General features: G+C 55.0%; 1 pseudogene; it reads right to left on the reverse strand.

The window, feature by feature from the left end:
* Positions 1-1,101: 1,101 nt before the first annotated feature.
* Positions 1,102-19,920, reverse strand: part of LOC137314430 (SWI/SNF-related matrix-associated actin-dependent regulator of chromatin subfamily B member 1-like) — a 43,962-nt pseudogene continuing 25,143 nt past the window's right edge.

The raw sequence follows: 19,920 nt of genomic DNA on the forward strand, positions 1-19,920 counted from the left end.
ATTGGGGAGGGTGATTCCGTTAATGGGGGGGGGGGTAATTGGAGAGGGTGATTCCATTAATGGGGGGGGTAATTGGGGAGGGTGATTCCGTTAATGGGGGGGGTAATTGGGGAGGGTGATCCCGTTAATGGGGGGGGGTAATTGGAGAGGGTGATCCCGTTAATGGGGGGGGGGGGTAATTGGAGAGGGTGATTCCGTTAATGGGGGGGGGGTAATTGGGGAGGGTGATTCCGTTAATGGGGGGGGGTAATTGGGGAGGGTGATTCCGTTAATGGGGGGGGGGTAATTGGGGAGGGTGATTCCGTTAATGGGGGGGGGGTAATTGGGGAGGGTGATTCCGTTAATGGGGGGGGGGTAATTGGGGAGGGTGATTCCGTTAATGGGGGGGGGGTAATTGGGGAGGGGTGATTCCGTTAATGGGGGGGGTAATTGGAGAGGGTGATTCCGTTAATGGGGGGGGTAATTGGGAGGGTGATTCCGTTAATGGGGGGGGTAATTGGGGAGGGTGATTCCGTTAATGGGGGGGTAATTGGGGAGGGTGATTCCGTTAACGGGTGGGTAATTGGGGAGGGTGATTCCGTTAACGGGTGGGGTAATTGGGGAGGGTGATTCCATTAACGGGTGGGTAATTGGGGAGGGTGATTCTGTTAATTGGGGGGGGGGTGATAATTTTCGAGGGTGTGTCCGTTAATTGGCGGGGGGATAATTTTCGAGGGTGTTTCCGTTAATGGGGGGCGGTGGCGGTGATCCCATTACCAGTTGTTCGTCTGGTGTTTTGCTGATGTTCAGCAGGTGGCTGCAGGCAGTGCCAGGACGGATCCTCACACTGTCACCTCAACACAGACACTAACAAAAGTTAGTTTGGTATCACTGTTTACTCATAAATACAAATCCCGTTCCGATCGAGTATCTCCAATCATGTCGGTGACCAGATGGCATGAAAACCAAAACAATCTGTTCCAAACGAGAGCAAGTGATTAAAACTCGGAATCCTGGTTCCCAAAGTGCGATTTCGCAGCAGGTGTTGAAACGGTGATCGGAGAATTGGTCAGCACCAAGCAGCACTCTGCTGGCCTCCTGCTGGAGACCCCCCACCCTCCCCCCGAGTTCCCACCAGAGACTGTGAGCCGGTACCAGGAGCGTTACCAGCTGGGGGCAGTGTTGGCGAGGCGTCGCATACGTCTGTAGAGGAAACACGGACAAACACAGGGTGGTGAGCATGGCTTGTAATCGCCGAACACCTTGCATTATTTCATTTACATTTCTTATTATAGTGTCAGCCAGAGGGAGGGAGACAGACAAAGGAGTGACTGAGAACAGTGATACAGAGAGACACCAACAGAGGGAGATGGATAAAGGTGAGACTGAGTACAGTGATAGAGAGAGAGAGAGAGAGAGAGACACCAACAGAGGGAGATGGATAAAGGTGAGACTGAGTACAGTGATAGAGAGAGAGAGAGAGAGACACCAACAGAGGGAGATGGATAAAGGTGAGACTGAGTACAGTGATAGAGAGAGAGAGAGAGAGACACCAACAGAGGGAGATGGATAAAGGTGAGACTGAGTACAGTGATAGAGAGAGAGAGAGAGACACCAACAGAGGGAGATGGATAAAGGTGAGACTGAGTACAGTGATAGAGAGAGAGAGAGAGAGACAACAACAGAGGGAGATGGATAAAGGTGAGACTGAGTACAGTGATAGAGAGAGAGAGAGAGAGACACCAACAGAGGGAGATGGATAAAGGTGAGACTGAGTACAGTGATAGAGAGAGAGAGAGAGAGACAACAACAGAGGGAGATGGATAAAGGTGAGACTGAGAACAGTGATAGAGAGAGAGAGAGACACCAACAGAGGGAGATGGATAAAGGTGAGACTGAGAACAGTGATAGAGAGAGAGAGACACCAACAGAGGGAGATGGATAAAGGTGAGACTGAGAACAGTGATACAGAGAGAGACACCAACAGAGGGAGATGGATAAAGGTGAGACTGAGTGCAGTGATAGAGAGAGAGAGAGACACCAACAGAGGGAGATGGATAAAGGTGAGACTGAGCACAGTGATAGAGAGAGAGAGAGACACCAACAGAGGGAGATTGATAAAGGTGAGACTGAGAACAGTGATAGAGAGAGACACCAACAGAGGGAGATGGATAAAGGTGAGACTGAGAACAGTGATAGAGAGAGAGACACCAACAGAGGGAGATGGATAAAGGTGAGACTGAGAACAGTGATACAGAGAGAGACACCAACAGAGGGAGATGGATAAAGGTGAGACTGAGTACAGTGATAGAGAGAGAGACACCAACAGAGGGAGATGGATAAAGGTGAGACTGAGTACAGTGATAGAGAGAGAGAGAGAGACACCAACAGAGGGAGATGGATAAAGGTGAGACTGAGTACAGTGATAGAGAGAGAGAGAGAGAGACACCAACAGAAGGAGATGGATAAAGGTGAGACTGAGTACAGTGATAGAGAGAGAGAGAGACACCAACAGAGGGAGATGGATAAAAGTGAGACTGAGTACAGTGATAGAGAGAGAGAGAGAGACACCAACGGAGGGAGATGGATAAAGGTGAGACTGAGTACAGTGATAGAGAGAGAGAGAGAGAGAGACACCAACAGAGGGAGATGGATAAAAGTGAGACTGAGTACAGTGATAGAGAGAGAGAGAGAGACACCAACAGAGGGAGATGGATAAAGGTGAGACTGAGTACAGTGATAGAGAGAGAGAGAGAGACACCAACAGAGGGAGATGGATAAAGGTGAGACTGAGTACAGTGATAGAGAGAGAGAGAGAGACACCAACAGAAGGAGATGGATAAAGGTGAGACTGAGTACAGTGATAGAGAGAGAGAGAGACACCAACAGAAGGAGATGGATAAAGGTGAGACTGAGTACAGTGATAGAGAGAGAGACACCAACAGACGGAGATGGATAAAGGTGAGACTGAGTACAGTGATAGAGAGAGAGAGAGAGAGACACCAACAGAGGGAGATGGATAAAGGTGAGACTGAGAACAGTGATAGAGAGAGAGACACCAACAGAGGGAGATGGATCAAGGTGATACTGAGTACAGTGACAGAGAGAGAGAGAGAGACACCAACAGAGGGAGATGGATAAAGGTGAGACTGAGAACAGTGATAGAGAGAGAGACACCAACAGAGGGAGATTGATAAAGGTGAGACTGAGAACAGTGATAGAGAGAGACACCAACAGACGGAGATGGATAAAGGTGAGACTGAGTACAGTGATAGAGAGAGAGAGAGAGAGACACCAACAGAGGGAGATGGATAAAGGTGAGACTGAGAACAGTGATAGAGAGAGAGACACCAACAGAGGGAGATGGATAAAGGTGATACTGAGTACAGTGACAGAGAGAGAGAGAGAGACACCAACAGAGGGAGATGGATAAAGGTGAGACTGAGAACAGTGATAGAGAGAGAGACACCAACAGAGGGAGATTGATAAAGGTGAGACTGAGTACAGTGATAGAGAGAGAGAGAGAGACACCAACAGAGGGAGATGGATAAAGGTGAGACTGAGTACAGTGATAGAGAGAGAGAGAGAGAGAGACACCAACAGAGGGAGATGGATAAAGGTGAGACTGAGTACAGTGATAGAGAGAGAGAGAGAGAGACACCAACAGAGGGAGATGGATAAAGGTGAGACTGAGTACAGTGATAGAGAGAGAGAGAGAGAGACACCAACAGAGGGAGATGGATAAAGGTGAGACTGAGTACAGTGATCGAGAGAGAGAGAGAGAGACACCAACAGAGGGAGATGGATAAAGGTGAGACTGAGTACAGTGATAGAGAGAGACACCAACAGAGGGAGATGGATAAAGGTGAGACTGAGTACAGTGAGAGAGAGAGAGAGAGACACCAACAGAGGGAGATGGATAAAGGTGAGACTGAGTACAGTGATAGAGAGAGAGAGGAGAGACACCAACAGAGGGAGATGGATAAAGGTGAGACTGAGAACAGTGATAGAGAGAGAGAGAGAGAGACACCAACAGAGGGAGATGGATAAAGGTGAGACTGAGTACAGTGATAGAGAGAGAGAGACACCAACAGAGGGAGATGGATAAAGGTGAGACTGAGTACAGTGATAGAGAGAGAGAGACACCAACAGAGGGAGATGGATAAAGGTGAGACTGAGTACAGTGATAGAGAGAGACACCAACAGAGGGAGATGGATAAAGGAGAGACTGAGAACAGTGATAGAGAGAGAGAGAGAGACACCAACAGGGGAAGATGGATAAAGGTGAGACTGAGAACAGTGATAGAGAGAGAGAGAGAGACACCAACAGAGGGAGATGGATAAAGGTGAGACTGAGTACAGTGATAGAGAGAGACACCAACAGAGGGAGATGGATAAAGGAGAGACTGAGAACAGTGATAGAGAGAGAGAGAGAGACACCAACAGGGGAAGATGGATAAAGGTGAGACTGAGAACAGTGATAGAGAGAGAGAGAGAGACACCAACAGAGGGAGATGGATAAAGGTGAGACTGAGTACAGTGATAGAGAGAGAGAGACACCAACAGAGGGAGATGGATAAAGGTGAGACTGAGTACAGTGATAGAGAGAGAGAGACACCAACAGAGGGAGATTGATAAAGGTGAGACTGAGTACAGTGATAGAGAGAGACAGAGAGACACCAACAGAGGGAGATTGATAAAGGTGAGACTGAGTACAGTGATAGAGAGAGACAGAGAGACACCAACAGAGGGAGATGGATAAAGGTGAGACTGAGTACAGTGATAGAGAGAGAGAGAGAGAGAGACAACAACAGAGGGAGATGGATAAAGGTGAGACTGAGTACAGTGATAGAGAGAGAGAGACACCAACAGAGGGAGATGGATAAAGGTGAGACTGAGTACAGTGATAGAGAGAGAGAGAGAGAGACACCAACAGAGGGAGATGGATAAAGGTGAGACTGAGTACAGTGATAGAGAGAGACAGAGAGACACCAACAGAGGGAGATGGATAAAGGTGAGACTGAGTACAGTGATAGAGAGAGAGAGAGAGAGAGAGACACCAACAGAGGGAGATGGATAAAGGTGAGACTGAGTACAGTGATAGAGAGAGAGAGAGAGAGACACCAACAGAGGGAGATGGATAAAGGTGAGACTGAGTACAGTGATAGAGAGAGAGAGAGAGAGAGACACCAACAGAGGGAGATGGATAAAGGTGAGACTGAGTACAGTGATAGAGAGAGAGAGAGAGAGACACCAACAGAGGGAGATGGATAAAGGTGAGACTGAGTACAGTGATAGAGAGAGAGAGAGAGAGAGACACCAACAGAGGGAGATGGATAAAGGTGAGACTGAGTACAGTGATAGAGAGAGAGAGAGAGACACCAACAGAGGGAGATGGATAAAGGTGAGACTGAGTACAGTGATAGAGAGAGAGAGAGAGACACCAACAGAAGGAGATGGATAAAGGTGAGACTGAGTACAGTGATAGAGAGAGAGAGAGACACCAACAGAAGGAGATGGATAAAGGTGAGACTGAGTACAGTGATAGAGAGAGAGACACCAACAGACGGAGATGGATAAAGGTGAGACTGAGTACAGTGATAGAGAGAGAGAGAGAGAGACACCAACAGAGGGAGATGGATAAAGGTGAGACTGAGAACAGTGATAGAGAGAGAGACACCAACAGAGGGAGATGGATCAAGGTGATACTGAGTACAGTGACAGAGAGAGAGAGAGAGACACCAACAGAGGGAGATGGATAAAGGTGAGACTGAGAACAGTGATAGAGAGAGAGACACCAACAGAGGGAGATTGATAAAGGTGAGACTGAGAACAGTGATAGAGAGAGACACCAACAGACGGAGATGGATAAAGGTGAGACTGAGTACAGTGATAGAGAGAGAGAGAGAGAGACACCAACAGAGGGAGATGGATAAAGGTGAGACTGAGAACAGTGATAGAGAGAGAGACACCAACAGAGGGAGATGGATAAAGGTGATACTGAGTACAGTGACAGAGAGAGAGAGAGAGACACCAACAGAGGGAGATGGATAAAGGTGAGACTGAGAACAGTGATAGAGAGAGAGACACCAACAGAGGGAGATTGATAAAGGTGAGACTGAGTACAGTGATAGAGAGAGAGAGAGAGACACCAACAGAGGGAGATGGATAAAGGTGAGACTGAGTACAGTGATAGAGAGAGAGAGAGAGAGAGACACCAACAGAGGGAGATGGATAAAGGTGAGACTGAGTACAGTGATAGAGAGAGAGAGAGAGAGACACCAACAGAGGGAGATGGATAAAGGTGAGACTGAGTACAGTGATAGAGAGAGAGAGAGAGAGACACCAACAGAGGGAGATGGATAAAGGTGAGACTGAGTACAGTGATCGAGAGAGAGAGAGAGAGACACCAACAGAGGGAGATGGATAAAGGTGAGACTGAGTACAGTGATAGAGAGAGACACCAACAGAGGGAGATGGATAAAGGTGAGACTGAGTACAGTGAGAGAGAGAGAGAGAGACACCAACAGAGGGAGATGGATAAAGGTGAGACTGAGTACAGTGATAGAGAGAGAGAGAGAGACACCAACAGAGGGAGATGGATAAAGGTGAGACTGAGAACAGTGATAGAGAGAGAGAGAGAGAGACACCAACAGAGGGAGATGGATAAAGGTGAGACTGAGTACAGTGATAGAGAGAGAGAGACACCAACAGAGGGAGATGGATAAAGGTGAGACTGAGTACAGTGATAGAGAGAGAGAGACACCAACAGAGGGAGATGGATAAAGGTGAGACTGAGTACAGTGATAGAGAGAGACACCAACAGAGGGAGATGGATAAAGGAGAGACTGAGAACAGTGATAGAGAGAGAGAGAGAGACACCAACAGGGGAAGATGGATAAAGGTGAGACTGAGAACAGTGATAGAGAGAGAGAGAGAGACACCAACAGAGGGAGATGGATAAAGGTGAGACTGAGTACAGTGATAGAGAGAGACACCAACAGAGGGAGATGGATAAAGGAGAGACTGAGAACAGTGATAGAGAGAGAGAGAGAGACACCAACAGGGGAAGATGGATAAAGGTGAGACTGAGAACAGTGATAGAGAGAGAGAGAGAGACACCAACAGAGGGAGATGGATAAAGGTGAGACTGAGTACAGTGATAGAGAGAGAGAGACACCAACAGAGGGAGATGGATAAAGGTGAGACTGAGTACAGTGATAGAGAGAGAGAGACACCAACAGAGGGAGATTGATAAAGGTGAGACTGAGTACAGTGATAGAGAGAGACAGAGAGACACCAACAGAGGGAGATTGATAAAGGTGAGACTGAGTACAGTGATAGAGAGAGACAGAGAGACACCAACAGAGGGAGATGGATAAAGGTGAGACTGAGTACAGTGATAGAGAGAGAGAGAGAGAGAGACAACAACAGAGGGAGATGGATAAAGGTGAGACTGAGTACAGTGATAGAGAGAGAGAGACACCAACAGAGGGAGATGGATAAAGGTGAGACTGAGTACAGTGATAGAGAGAGAGAGAGAGAGACACCAACAGAGGGAGATGGATAAAGGTGAGACTGAGTACAGTGATAGAGAGAGACAGAGAGACACCAACAGAGGGAGATGGATAAAGGTGAGACTGAGTACAGTGATAGAGAGAGAGAGAGAGAGAGAGACACCAACAGAGGGAGATGGATAAAGGTGAGACTGAGTACAGTGATAGAGAGAGAGAGAGAGAGACACCAACAGAGGGAGATGGATAAAGGTGAGACTGAGTACAGTGATAGAGAGAGAGAGAGAGAGAGACACCAACAGAGGGAGATGGATAAAGGTGAGACTGAGTACAGTGATAGAGAGAGAGAGAGAGAGACACCAACAGAGGGAGATGGATAAAGGTGAGACTGAGTACAGTGATAGAGAGAGAGAGAGAGAGAGACACCAACAGAGGGAGATGGATAAAGGTGAGACTGAGTACAGTGATAGAGAGAGACACCAACAGAGGGAGATGGATAAAGGTGAGACTGAGTACAGTGATAGAGAGAGAGAGAGAGACACCAACAGAGGGAGATGGATAAAGGTGAGACTGAGTACAGTGATAGAGAGAGAGAGAGAGACACCAACAGAGGGAGATGGATAAAGGTGAGACTGAGTACAGTGATAGAGAGAGAGAGAGAGAGACACCAACAGAGGGAGATGGATAAAGGTGAGACTGAGTACAGTGATAGAGAGAGAGAGACACCAACAGAGGGAGATGGATAAAGGTGAGACTGAGTACAGTGATAGAGAGAGAGAGACACCAACAGAGGGAGATGGATAAAGGTGAGACTGAGTACAGTGATAGAGAGAGACACCAACAGAGGGAGATGGATAAAGGAGAGACTGAGAACAGTGATAGAGAGAGAGAGAGAGACACCAACAGGGGAAGATGGATAAAGGTGAGACTGAGAACAGTGATAGAGAGAGAGAGAGAGACACCAACAGAGGGAGATGGATAAAGGTGAGACTGAGTACAGTGATAGAGAGAGACACCAACAGAGGGAGATGGATAAAGGAGAGACTGAGAACAGTGATAGAGAGAGAGAGAGAGACACCAACAGGGGAAGATGGATAAAGGTGAGACTGAGAACAGTGATAGAGAGAGAGAGAGAGACACCAACAGAGGGAGATGGATAAAGGTGAGACTGAGTACAGTGATAGAGAGAGAGAGACACCAACAGAGGGAGATGGATAAAGGTGAGACTGAGTACAGTGATAGAGAGAGAGAGACACCAACAGAGGGAGATTGATAAAGGTGAGACTGAGTACAGTGATAGAGAGAGACAGAGAGACACCAACAGAGGGAGATTGATAAAGGTGAGACTGAGTACAGTGATAGAGAGAGACAGAGAGACACCAACAGAGGGAGATGGATAAAGGTGAGACTGAGTACAGTGATAGAGAGAGAGAGAGAGAGAGACAACAACAGAGGGAGATGGATAAAGGTGAGACTGAGTACAGTGATAGAGAGAGAGAGAGAGAGAGACACCAACAGAGGGAGATGGATAAAGGTGAGACTGAGTACAGTGATAGAGAGAGAGAGAGAGAGACACCAACAGAGGGAGATGGATAAAGGTGAGACTGAGTACAGTGATAGAGAGAGACAGAGAGACACCAACAGAGGGAGATTGATAAAGGTGAGACTGAGTACAGTGATAGAGAGAGACAGAGAGACACCAACAGAGGGAGATGGATAAAGGTGAGACTGAGTACAGTGATAGAGAGAGAGAGACACCAACAGAGGGAGATTGATAAAGGTGAGACTGAGTACAGTGATAGAGAGAGAGAGAGAGACACCAACAGAGGGAGATGGATAAAGGTGAGACTGAGTACAGTGATAGAGAGAGAGAGAGACAACAACAGGGGAAGATTGATAAAGGTGAGACTGAGTCGAGGGAGTGCTGTGATATCTCACTGTGGCCCACCGCGATATCTCAGCCTCCTCGTACTGTACCTGGTGTTTCTGTCCTGATCGCGAATCTTTTTCTCCATCTCGGCGTCAGTCAGCGTCTCGAGGAGAGGACACCATTGGTCTGCGTCAGTGGTGTTGCGGAGTGCACTCTCGACGATCGGCAGTGGGTTCTCACTGCAAGATAAAACGGGAGGGGGGCAAAATCTCAACAGCCTGGCCTGAGTGAACAGGACAGCGGTCAAAATTGAGGCCAGCTTCTTAAACCTTGTTTTAAATGGCAATTCGGATCCCTTCGCCCCTGGAGCTTTGTTTTTGGAGAAAGCAGAACAGCACTTTACAAATGTCTCGGACGTTTCGAGGTGGGCAAAGGCTGCTTTACACTCGCCTCTGAGTCAGAAGGTTGTCAGTTCAAGCTCCCGCTCCTGAGACATGAGCCCCATAATCCTAGGCCGATAATCCCCAGTGCCAGTACTGAGGGAGTGCCGCACTGTCGGAGGGTCGGTACTGAGGGAGAGCTGCACTGTCAGAGGGACAGGACTGAGGGAGCGCCGCGCTGTCGGAGGGTCAGTACTGAGGGAGCGCCGCGCTGTCAGAGGGTCAGTACTGAGGGAGAGCTGCACTGTCAGAGGGTCAGGACTGAGGGAGCGCCGCGCTGTCGGAGGGTCAGTACTGAGGGAGAGCCGCACTGTCAGACTGTCAGTACTGAGGGAGCGCCGCACTGTCGGAGGGTCAGTACTGAGGGAGCGCCGCACTGTCGGAGGGTCAGTACAGAGGGAGCGCCGCACTGTCGGAGGGTCAGTACTGAGGGAGCGCCGCACTGTCGGAGGGTCAGTACTGAGGGAGCGCCGCACTGTCGGAGGGTCAGTACTGAGGGAGCGCCGCACTGTCGGAGGGTCAGTACTGAGGGAGCGCCGCACTGTCGGAGGGTCAGTACTGAGGGAGCGCCGCACTGTCGGAGGGTCAGTACTGAGGGAGCGCCGCACTGTCGGAGGGTCAGTACTGAGGGAGCGCCGCACTGTCGGAGGGTCAGTACTGAGGGAGCGCCGCACTGTCGGAGGGTCAGTACTGAGGGAGCACCGCACTGTCGGAGGGTCAGTACTGAGGGAGCGCCGCACTGTCGGAGGTGCCGTCTTTCAGGATGAGACATTAAACCGAGGCCCTGTCTGCCCCTCTCAGGTGGATGTAAAAGATCCCACGGCCCACTATTGGAGAAGAGCAGGGGGAGTTCTCCCCGTTGTCCTGGGCCCCGATATTTATCCCTCAGTAAAAAAAAACAGATGATCTGGTCATGATCACATTGCTGTTTGTGGGATCTTGCTGTGCGCAAATTGGCTGCCGCGTTTCTCTCCATTACAACAGCGACTTCACCTCAAAAGTACTTCATTGGCTGTAATGCGCTTTGGGACATCCTGAGGCGGCGAAAGGCATTATATAAATTGCAACTCTTTCTATCTTTTAAGGATGGATGCAATTACCTTCAATCTCCGGAGGCCCGAAGGGGACATGCGATCGAGCACACACAGACTGACGTGCTTCCTGTCGCACGAGGCCACGACGCGCCAAAGCCTCCTCGACAATCCGCCCGCGGAGGCCCGAGCGGCTTATCGCGAGTGGGCGACTCTCGAACTGTGCGCCACTTCCCATGGCTGCTCGCCTGGGGAGTTAGAAAATCGGCCTTTGCTCCAACGGAGACGGAACGGAGGAGCGGCTGCGGGGATCAGGTTTGAGCCTCCTGAGTTAGTCCAGCCTCCCCCACGTCCATTCCTGGTTTGACAGGTCATGAGAGACCAATTTAATATTGTTCTCTTGCCGGCTGGCCCTAATCACAGATCGAGGTTGTCCAAGAATATCGGCAATAGGACAGTTTTTAAGATTCAAAAAACAAGTAACGATTTGGAGGAGGGGACCGAGTGCAAACATATCAAAGTTTGCAGATGATACAAAGATGGGAGGGAAAGTAGAGAGTGAGGAGGACATAAAAAACCTACAGGGGGATATAGACAGGCTGGGTGAGTGGGCGGAGATTTGGCAGATGCAATACAATATTGGAAAATGTGAGGTATGCACTTTGGCAGGAAAAATCAGAGAGCAAGTTATTATCTTAATGGCGAGAAACTGGAAAGTACTGCAGTACAAAGGGATCTGGGGTCCGAGTGCAAGAAAAATCAAAAAGTTAGTTTGCAGGTGCAGCAGGTGATCAAGAAGGCCAACGCAATGTTGGCTTTTATTGCTCGGGGGATAGAATATAAAAACAGGGAGGTATTGCTGCAGTTATATAAGGTATTGGTGAGACCGCACCTGGAATACTGCATACAGTTTGGTCTCCATACTTAGAAAAGACATACTTGCTCTCGAGGCAGTACAAAGAAGGTTCAATCGGTTAATCCCTGGATGAGGGGGCCGGACATATGAGGAGAGGTTGAGTAGATTGGGACTCTACTCATTGGAGTTCAGAAGAATGAGAGGCGATCTTATTGAAACATATAAGATTGTGAAGGGGCTTGATCGGGTGGATGCGGTAAGGATGTTCCCAAGGATGGGTGAAACTAGAACTAGGGGGCATAATCTTAGAATAAGGGGCTGCTCTTTTCAAAACTGAGATGAGGAGAAACTTCTTCACTCAGAGGGTGGTAGGTCTGTGAATTTGTTGCCCCAGGAAGCTGTGGAAGCTACATCATTGAATAAATTTAAAATCAGAAATCGACAGTTTCCTAGAAGTAAAGGGAATGAGGGGTTACGGGGAGCGGGCAGGAAATTGGACGTGAATTTAGATTTGAGGTTAGGATCAGATCAGCCATGATCTTATTGAATGGCGGAGCAGGCTCGAGGGGCCGATTGGCCGACTCCTGCTCCTATTTCTTATGTTCTTAAGTCTCAGGACTCAGATAAATCTTAGGAGGCGTATGGCAGGCGGGGTGAAAGGTGAAGGGTCAGCCTCTGACCCGGTCCCCCATCAGTAGAGAGAGAGGAGCCCTTCGCCCCCCCTCAGCCTGGGGCTGGATTTGACCCCAGGTCCCCGAGGGTGAGAGGTCAGCGGCGGAAGGCACCACCGCGGTGCCCCTCGGGTTGGCCCTTTGCTGCGGCGAGACTGGTGATCCCAACAGACCTGAAGGCATTACGTTCTCTGGTGCCAGCTGAGTTGCCCTCGGATGCTGTAGGCGATGGTGGTGACGAACTCTCCTCCCAGCCCCCAGCTCTGAGCACAGCTTCAGCGCAAACTTCTCGGGCGAGTTGTCCTTCTCTCCGACATGTCCCACTCGAACTGGTCCACCAGCAGGATGTTCCCCACGTGGGTGTTGAGCTGCGGGAGTAGTGGGGGGAGGGGGGGTCGTGTGTGTGTGTGGGGAGGGAGGGAGGGAGGGGAAAGAAAGGAGGGGATTACTCGCAGGACGGTTGCGGGACCCAGGCAGCGGGGTCGGGAGGGGGAGGAGGTTACACGCCAAAAGTAGGCTCGGGATTTGGCCCCGAGTCTGGAGCCGAGCCTGCAGTCTCCCTGCCCTGTCCTTTATGGACGCCACTCCTCTGCGCGCCCTGTCCTCCCAGCCCTCGGCCCGCCCTGTCCCTCCCCGCCCTCCGCCCCCCCCTGTCCTCTCCCCCCCTCTCCCCGCCCCCTGTCCTCCCCCCCCACTCCGCCCGCCCTGTCCTCCCCCCCCCTCCCCCCCTCTACGCCCCCCTGTCCTCCTCCCCCACTCCGCGCCCGCCCCCTTGTCCTCCCCGCCCTCCGCCCGCCCTCCTGTCCTCCCCCCCTCTCCCCGCCCCCCCCCTGTCCTCCCCCCCTCCCCCCTCCCCCCTCTACGCCCCCTGTCCTCCCCCACTCCGCGCCCCCTGTCCTCCCCGCCCTCCGCCCGCCGCCCCTGTCCTCCCCCCTCTCCCCCTCTCTCCGCAGCCCCCTGTCTCCTCCCCCCTCCCCCCCTCCCCCCCTCTCCGGCCCCCCTCTCCCCCTCTCCCCGCCCCCTGTCCTCCCCCCTCTCCCGCCCCCTGTCCTCCCCCCTCTCCGCGCCCCCTGTCCTCCCCCCTCTCCGCGCCCCCTGTCCTCCCCCCTCTCCGCGCCCCCTGTCCTCCCCCCTCTCCCCGCCCCCTGTCCTCCCCCCTCTCCGCGCCCCCTGTCCTCCCCCCTCTCCGCGCCCCCTGTCCTCCCCCCTCTCCGCGCCCCCTGTCCTCCCCCCTCTCCGCGCCCCCTGTCCTCCCCCCACTCCGCCCGCCCTGTCCTCCCCCCTCTCCGCACGCCCTGTCCTCCCCCCTCTCCGCGCCCCCTGTCCTCCCCCCTCTCCGCGCCCCCTGTCCTCCCCCCTCTCCGCGCCCCCTGTCCTCCCCCCTCTCCGCACGCCCTGTCCTCCCCCCTCTCCGCGCCCCCTGTCCTCCCCCCTCTCCGCGCCCCCTGTCCTCCCCCCTCTCCGCGCCCCCTGTCCTCCCCCCTCTCCGCGCCCCCTGTCCTCCCCCCTCTCCCCGCCCCCTGTCCTCCCCCCTCTCCGCCCGCCCTGTCCTCCCCCCTCCCCCCTCTACGCCCCCAGTCCTCCCCCCTCTCCGCGCCCCCTGTCCTCCCCTCCTCCGCGCCCCCTGTCCTCCCCCCTCTCCGCGCCCCCTGTCCTCCCCTCCTCCGCGCCCCCTGTCCTCCCCCCTCTCCGCGCCCCCTGTCCTCCCCCCTCTCCGCGCGCCCTGTCCTCCCCCCTCTCCGTGCCCCCTGTCCTCCCCCTCTCCGCGCCCCCTGTCCTCCCCCCTCTCCCCGCCCCCTGTCCTCCCCCCCTCCACATGCCCTGTTCACCTACTGTTCTTCATGCACGGTTAAACAGCCCCCCTACCCTAGCGGTTGAACCCAATCAGAAACAGGTACTCCACCCCTCGCTGGACGTCACCCCAGTATTTTGAAATGATATTCAAGTCTCCGCTCACTCCCTTCACCCCCTCACTCAGGGAGAGTCTGTCCGGAGTGAGGCTCGAACCCTTCACCCCCTCACTCGGGGAGAGACTGTCCGGAGTGGGGCTCGAACCCTTCACCCCCTCACTCGGGGAGAGACTGTCCGGAGTGGGGCTCGAACCCTTCACCCCCTCACTCAGGGGAGAGACTGTCCGGAGTGAGGCTCGAACCCTTCACCCCCTCACTCAGGGGAGAGTCTGTCCGGAGTGGGGCTCGAACCCTTCACCCCCTCACTCAGGGGAGAGTCTGTCCGGAGTGGGGCTCGAACCCTTCACCCCCTCACTCGGCGGGGAGAGACTGTCCGGAGTGAGGCTCGAACCCTTCACCCCCTCACTCGGGGGGAGAGTCTGTCCGGAGTGGGGCTCGAACCCTTCACCCTCTCACTCGGGGAGGGGGTGAGACTGTCCGGAGTGGGGCCGAACCCTTCACCCCCTCACTCGGGGAGAGACTGTCCGGAGTGGGGCTCGAACCCTTCACCCCCTCACTCGGGGAGAGACTGTCCGGAGTGGGGCTCGAACCCTTCACCCCCTCACTCGGGGAGGGGGTGAGACTGTCCGGAGTGAGGCTCGAACCCTTCACCCCCTCACTTTGGGGGGAGAGTCTGTCCGGAGTGGGGCTCGAACCCTTCACCCCCTCACTCGGGGGGGTGAGACTGTCCGGAGTGAGGCTCGAACCCTTCACCCCCTCACTCGGGGGGAGAATCTGTCCGGAGTGGGGCTCGAACCCTTCACCCCCTCACTCGGCGGGGAGAGACTGTCCGGAGTGGGGCTCGAACCCTTCACCCCCTCACTCAGGGAGAGTCTGTCCAGAGTGAGGCTCGAACCCTTCACCCCCTCACTCGGGGAGAGACTGTCCGGAGTGGGGCTCGAACCCTTCACCCCCTCACTCGGGGAGAGACTGTCCGGAGTGGGGCTCGAACCCTTCACCCCCTCACTCGGGGAGAGACTGTCCGGAGTGGGGCTCGAACCCTTCACCCCCTCACTCGGCGGGGAGAGACTGTCCGGAGTGGGGCTCGAACCCTTCACCCCCTCACTCGGGGAGAGACTGTCCGGAGTGGGGCTCGAACCCTTCACCCCCTCACTCGGCGGGGAGAGACTGTCCGGAGTGGGGCTCGAACCCTTCACCCCCTCACTCGGCGGGGAGAGACTGTCCGGAGTGAGGCTCGAACCCTTCACCCCCTCACTCAGGGAGAGTCTGTCCAGAGTGAGGCTCGAACCCTTCACCCCCTCACTCGGGGAGAGACTGTCTGGAGTGGGGCTCGAACCCTTCACCCCCTCACTCGGGGAGGGGGTGAGACTGTCCGGAGTGGGGCTCGAACCCTTCACCCCCTCACTCGGGGAGAGACTGTCCGGAGTGGGGCTCGAACCCTTCACCCCCTCACTCGGGGAGAGACTGTCCGGAGTGGGGCTCGAACCCTTCACCCCCTCACTCGGGGGGAGAGTCTGTCCGGAGTGGGGCTCGAACCCTTCACCCCCTCACTCTGGGAGAGACTGTCCGGAGTGGGGCTCGAACCCTTCACCCCCTCACTCGGCGGGGAGAGACTGTCCGGAGTGAGGCTCGAACCCTTCACCCCCTCACTCGGCGGGGAGAGACTGTCCGGAGTGAGGCTCGAACCCTTCACCCCCTCACTCGGCGGGGAGAGACTGTCCGGAGTGAGGCTCGAACCCTTCACCCCCTCACTCGGGGGGAGAATCTGTCCGGAGTGGGGCTCGAACCCTTCACCCCCTCACTTGGGGGGGAGAGTCTGTCTGGAGTGGGGCTCGAACCCTTCACCCCCTCACTCGGGGAGGGGGTGAGACTGTCCGGAGTGGGGCTCGAACCCTTCACCCCCTCACTCGGGGGGGTGAGACTGTCCGGAGTGAGGCTCGAACCCTTCACCCCCTCACTCGGGGGGAGAATCTGTCCGGAGTGGGGCTCGAACCCTTCACCCCCTCACTCGGGGCGGGGGTGAGACTCTCCAGAGTGAGGCTCGAACCCTTCACCCCCTCACTTGGGGAGGGGGTGAGACTGTCCGGAGTGGGGCTCGAACCCTTCACCCCCTCACTCGGGGAGAGACTGTCCGGAGTGGGGCTCGAACCCTTCACCCCCTCACTCGGGGGGAGAATCTGTCCGGAGTGGGGCTCGAACCCTTCACCCCCTCACTCGGGGAGGGGGTGAGACTGTCCGGAGTGGGGCTCGAACCCTTCACCCCCTCACTCGGGGGGAGAATCTGTCCGGAGTGGGGCTCGAACCCTTCACCCCCTCACTCGGGGAGGGGGAGAGACTGTCCGGAGTGGGGCTCGAACCCTTCACCCCCTCACTCGGGGAGGGGGTGAGACTGTCCGGAGTGAGGCTCGAACCCTTCACCCCCTCACTTTGGGGGGAGAGTCTGTCCGGAGTGGGGCTCGAACCCTTCACCCCCTCACTCGGGGGGAGAATCTGTCCGGAGTGGGGCTCGAACCCTTCACCCCCTCACTCGGGGAGAGACTGTCCGGAGTGGGGCTCGAACCCTTCACCCCCTCACTCGGGGAGGGGGTGAGACTGTCCGGAGTGGGGCTCGAACCCTTCACCCCCTCACTCGGCGGGGAGAGACTGTCCGGAGTGGGGCTCGAACCCTTCACCCCCTCACTCGGCGGGGAGAGACTGTCCGGAGTGGGGCTCGAGGCCCGTACTTCCCAGCAACCCCGCCCCGACCACCCCGCAGGTGGTGAAAGCGATGGGCGCGCGAGGACGGGGAGGAGGAGGAGGAGGCGAAGGTGGGGGGGTTTACCTTGATGATGACCCTCTGGTCTGTCTGGTCCTCCAGGAGGCTCTCCATCGGGTAGGACTCCACCTGCTGCCGAATAGCCGAGGCGACGGCTGGCACAAAGTTCAGAGGGTTCAGGTCCAGGTCGTCGCACAGGATCTCAGCGAACATCTCGGGGGTGATCAGTTTCTCTGTCGGAGGCAGGTCAAAGGGGGAGGAGGTGAGAGGGGACCCCAGACAAAGATAACTCAAAGACCAGGGTCTCCCAACAGGTTCCAGGAAAGGCCCAGGCTCCATCTCGTGCCGGGTGGGCTGATCTCCCACCCGGTGCGGGACTGAGCACCCCACACGCATTCCAGGAAAGGCCCAGGCTCCGTTCCGGGCCCGTGCTGAGCTGACCTCCCGCCCGGTGTGGTGAACACCCAACTGGTTCACTCATGTCCCTTTAAGGGGAAGGAAACCTGCCGTCCTGACCCGGTCTGGGCCAATACCTGACTCCAGTCCTGACCCGGTCTGGGCCAATACCTGACTCCAGTCCTTACCCAATCTGGGCCAATACCTGACTCCAGTCCTTACCCAGTCTGGGCCTATACCTGACTCCAGTCCTGACCCAGTCTGGGCCAATACCTGACTCCAGTCCTTACCCAGTCTGGGCCTATACCTGACTCCAGTCCTTACCCAGTCTGGGCCAATACCTGACTCCAGTCCTTACCCGAGTCTGGGCCTATACCTGACTCCAGTCCTGACCCGGTCTGGGCCAATACCTGACTCCAGTCCTTACCCAATCTGGGCCAATACCTGACTCCAGTCCTCACCCAGTCTGGGCCTATACCTGACTCCAGTCCTTACCCAGTCTGGGCCAATACCTGACTCCAGTCCTTACCCAGTCTGGGCCTATACCTGACTCCAGTCCTTACCCAGTCTGGGCCAATACCTGACTCCAGTCCTTACCCAGTCTGGGCCTATACCTGACTCCAGTCCTTACCCAGTCTGGGCCTGTACCTGACTCCAGTCCTTACCCAGTCTGGGCCAATACCTGACTCCAGTCCTTACCCGGTCTGGGCCTATACCTGACTCCAGTCCTTACCCAGTCTGGGCCAATACCTGACTCCAGTCCTTACCCAGTCTGGGCCTATACCTGACTCCAGTCCTCACCCAGTCTGGGCCTATACCTGACTCCAGTCCTTACCCAGTCTGGGCCAATACCTGACTCCAGTCCTTACCCAATCTGGGCCAATACCTGACTCCAGTCCTTACCCGGTCTGGGCCAATACCTGACTCCAGTCCTTACCCAGTCTGGGCCTGTACCTGACTCCAGTCCTTACCCAGTCTGGGCCTATACCTGACTCCAGTCCTTACCCAGTCTGGGCCAATACCTGACTCCAGTCCTGACCCGGTCTGGGCCAATACCTGACTCCAGTCCTTACCCAATCTGGGCCAATACCTGACTCCAGTCCTTACCCAGTCTGGGCCTATACCTGACTCCAGTCCTGACCCAGTCTGGGCCAATACCTGACTCCAGTCCTTACCCAGTCTGGGCCTATACCTGACTCCAGTCCTTACCCAGTCTGGGCCAATACCTGACTCCAGTCCTTACCCGAGTCTGGGCCTATACCTGACTCCAGTCCTGACCCGGTCTGGGCCAATACCTGACTCCAGTCCTTACCCAATCTGGGCCAATACCTGACTCCAGTCCTCACCCAGTCTGGGCCTATACCTGACTCCAGTCCTTACCCAGTCTGGGCCAATACCTGACTCCAGTCCTTACCCAGTCTGGGCCTATACCTGACTCCAGTCCTTACCCAGTCTGGGCCAATACCTGACTCCAGTCCTTACCCAGTCTGGGCCTATACCTGACTCCAGTCCTTACCCAGTCTGGGCCTGTACCTGACTCCAGTCCTTACCCAGTCTGGGCCAATACCTGACTCCAGTCCTTACCCGGTCTGGGCCTATACCTGACTCCAGTCCTTACCCAGTCTGGGCCAATACCTGACTCCAGTCCTTACCCAGTCTGGGCCTATACCTGACTCCAGTCCTCACCCAGTCTGGGCCTATACCTGACTCCAGTCCTTACCCAGTCTGGGCCAATACCTGACTCCAGTCCTTACCCAATCTGGGCCAATACCTGACTCCAGTCCTTACCCGGTCTGGGCCAATACCTGACTCCAGTCCTTACCCAGTCTGGGCCTGTACCTGACTCCAGTCCTTACCCAGTCTGGGCCGAAACCTGACTCCAGTCCTTACCCGGTCTGGGCCGATACCTGACTCCAGTCCTTACCCAGTCTGGGCCAATACCTGACTCCAGTCCTTACCCAGTCTGGGCCAATACCTGACTCCAGTCCTTACCCAGTCTGGGCCTATACCTGACTCCAGTCCTTACCCGGTCTGGGCCAATACCTGACTCCAGTCCTCACCCAGTCTGGGCCAATACCTGACTCCAGTCCTCACCCAGTCTGGGCCTACACCTGACTCCAGTCCTTACCCGGTCTGGGCCAATACCTGACTCCAGTCCTCACCCAGTCTGGGCCAATACCTGACTCCAGTCCTCACCCAGTCTGGGCCGAGACCTGACTCCAGTCCTCACCCAGTCTGGGCCTATACCTGACTCCAGTCCTCACCCAGTCTGGGCCAATACCTGACTCCAGTCCTCACCCAGTCTGGGCCTATACCTGACTCCAGTCCTTACCCAGTCTGGGCCAATACCTGACTCCAGTCCTCACCCAGTCTGGGCCAATACCTGACTCCAGTCCTCACCCAGTCTGGGCCTATACCTGACTCCAGTCCTCACCCAGTCTGGGCCTATACCTGACTCCAGTCCTCACCCAGTCTGGGCCAATACCTGACTCCAGTCC

The sequence above is a fragment of the Heptranchias perlo genome, unplaced genomic scaffold (assembly GCF_035084215.1).
Source record: "Heptranchias perlo isolate sHepPer1 unplaced genomic scaffold, sHepPer1.hap1 HAP1_SCAFFOLD_504, whole genome shotgun sequence".
Classification (NCBI taxonomy): Eukaryota; Metazoa; Chordata; class Chondrichthyes; order Hexanchiformes; family Hexanchidae; genus Heptranchias; species Heptranchias perlo.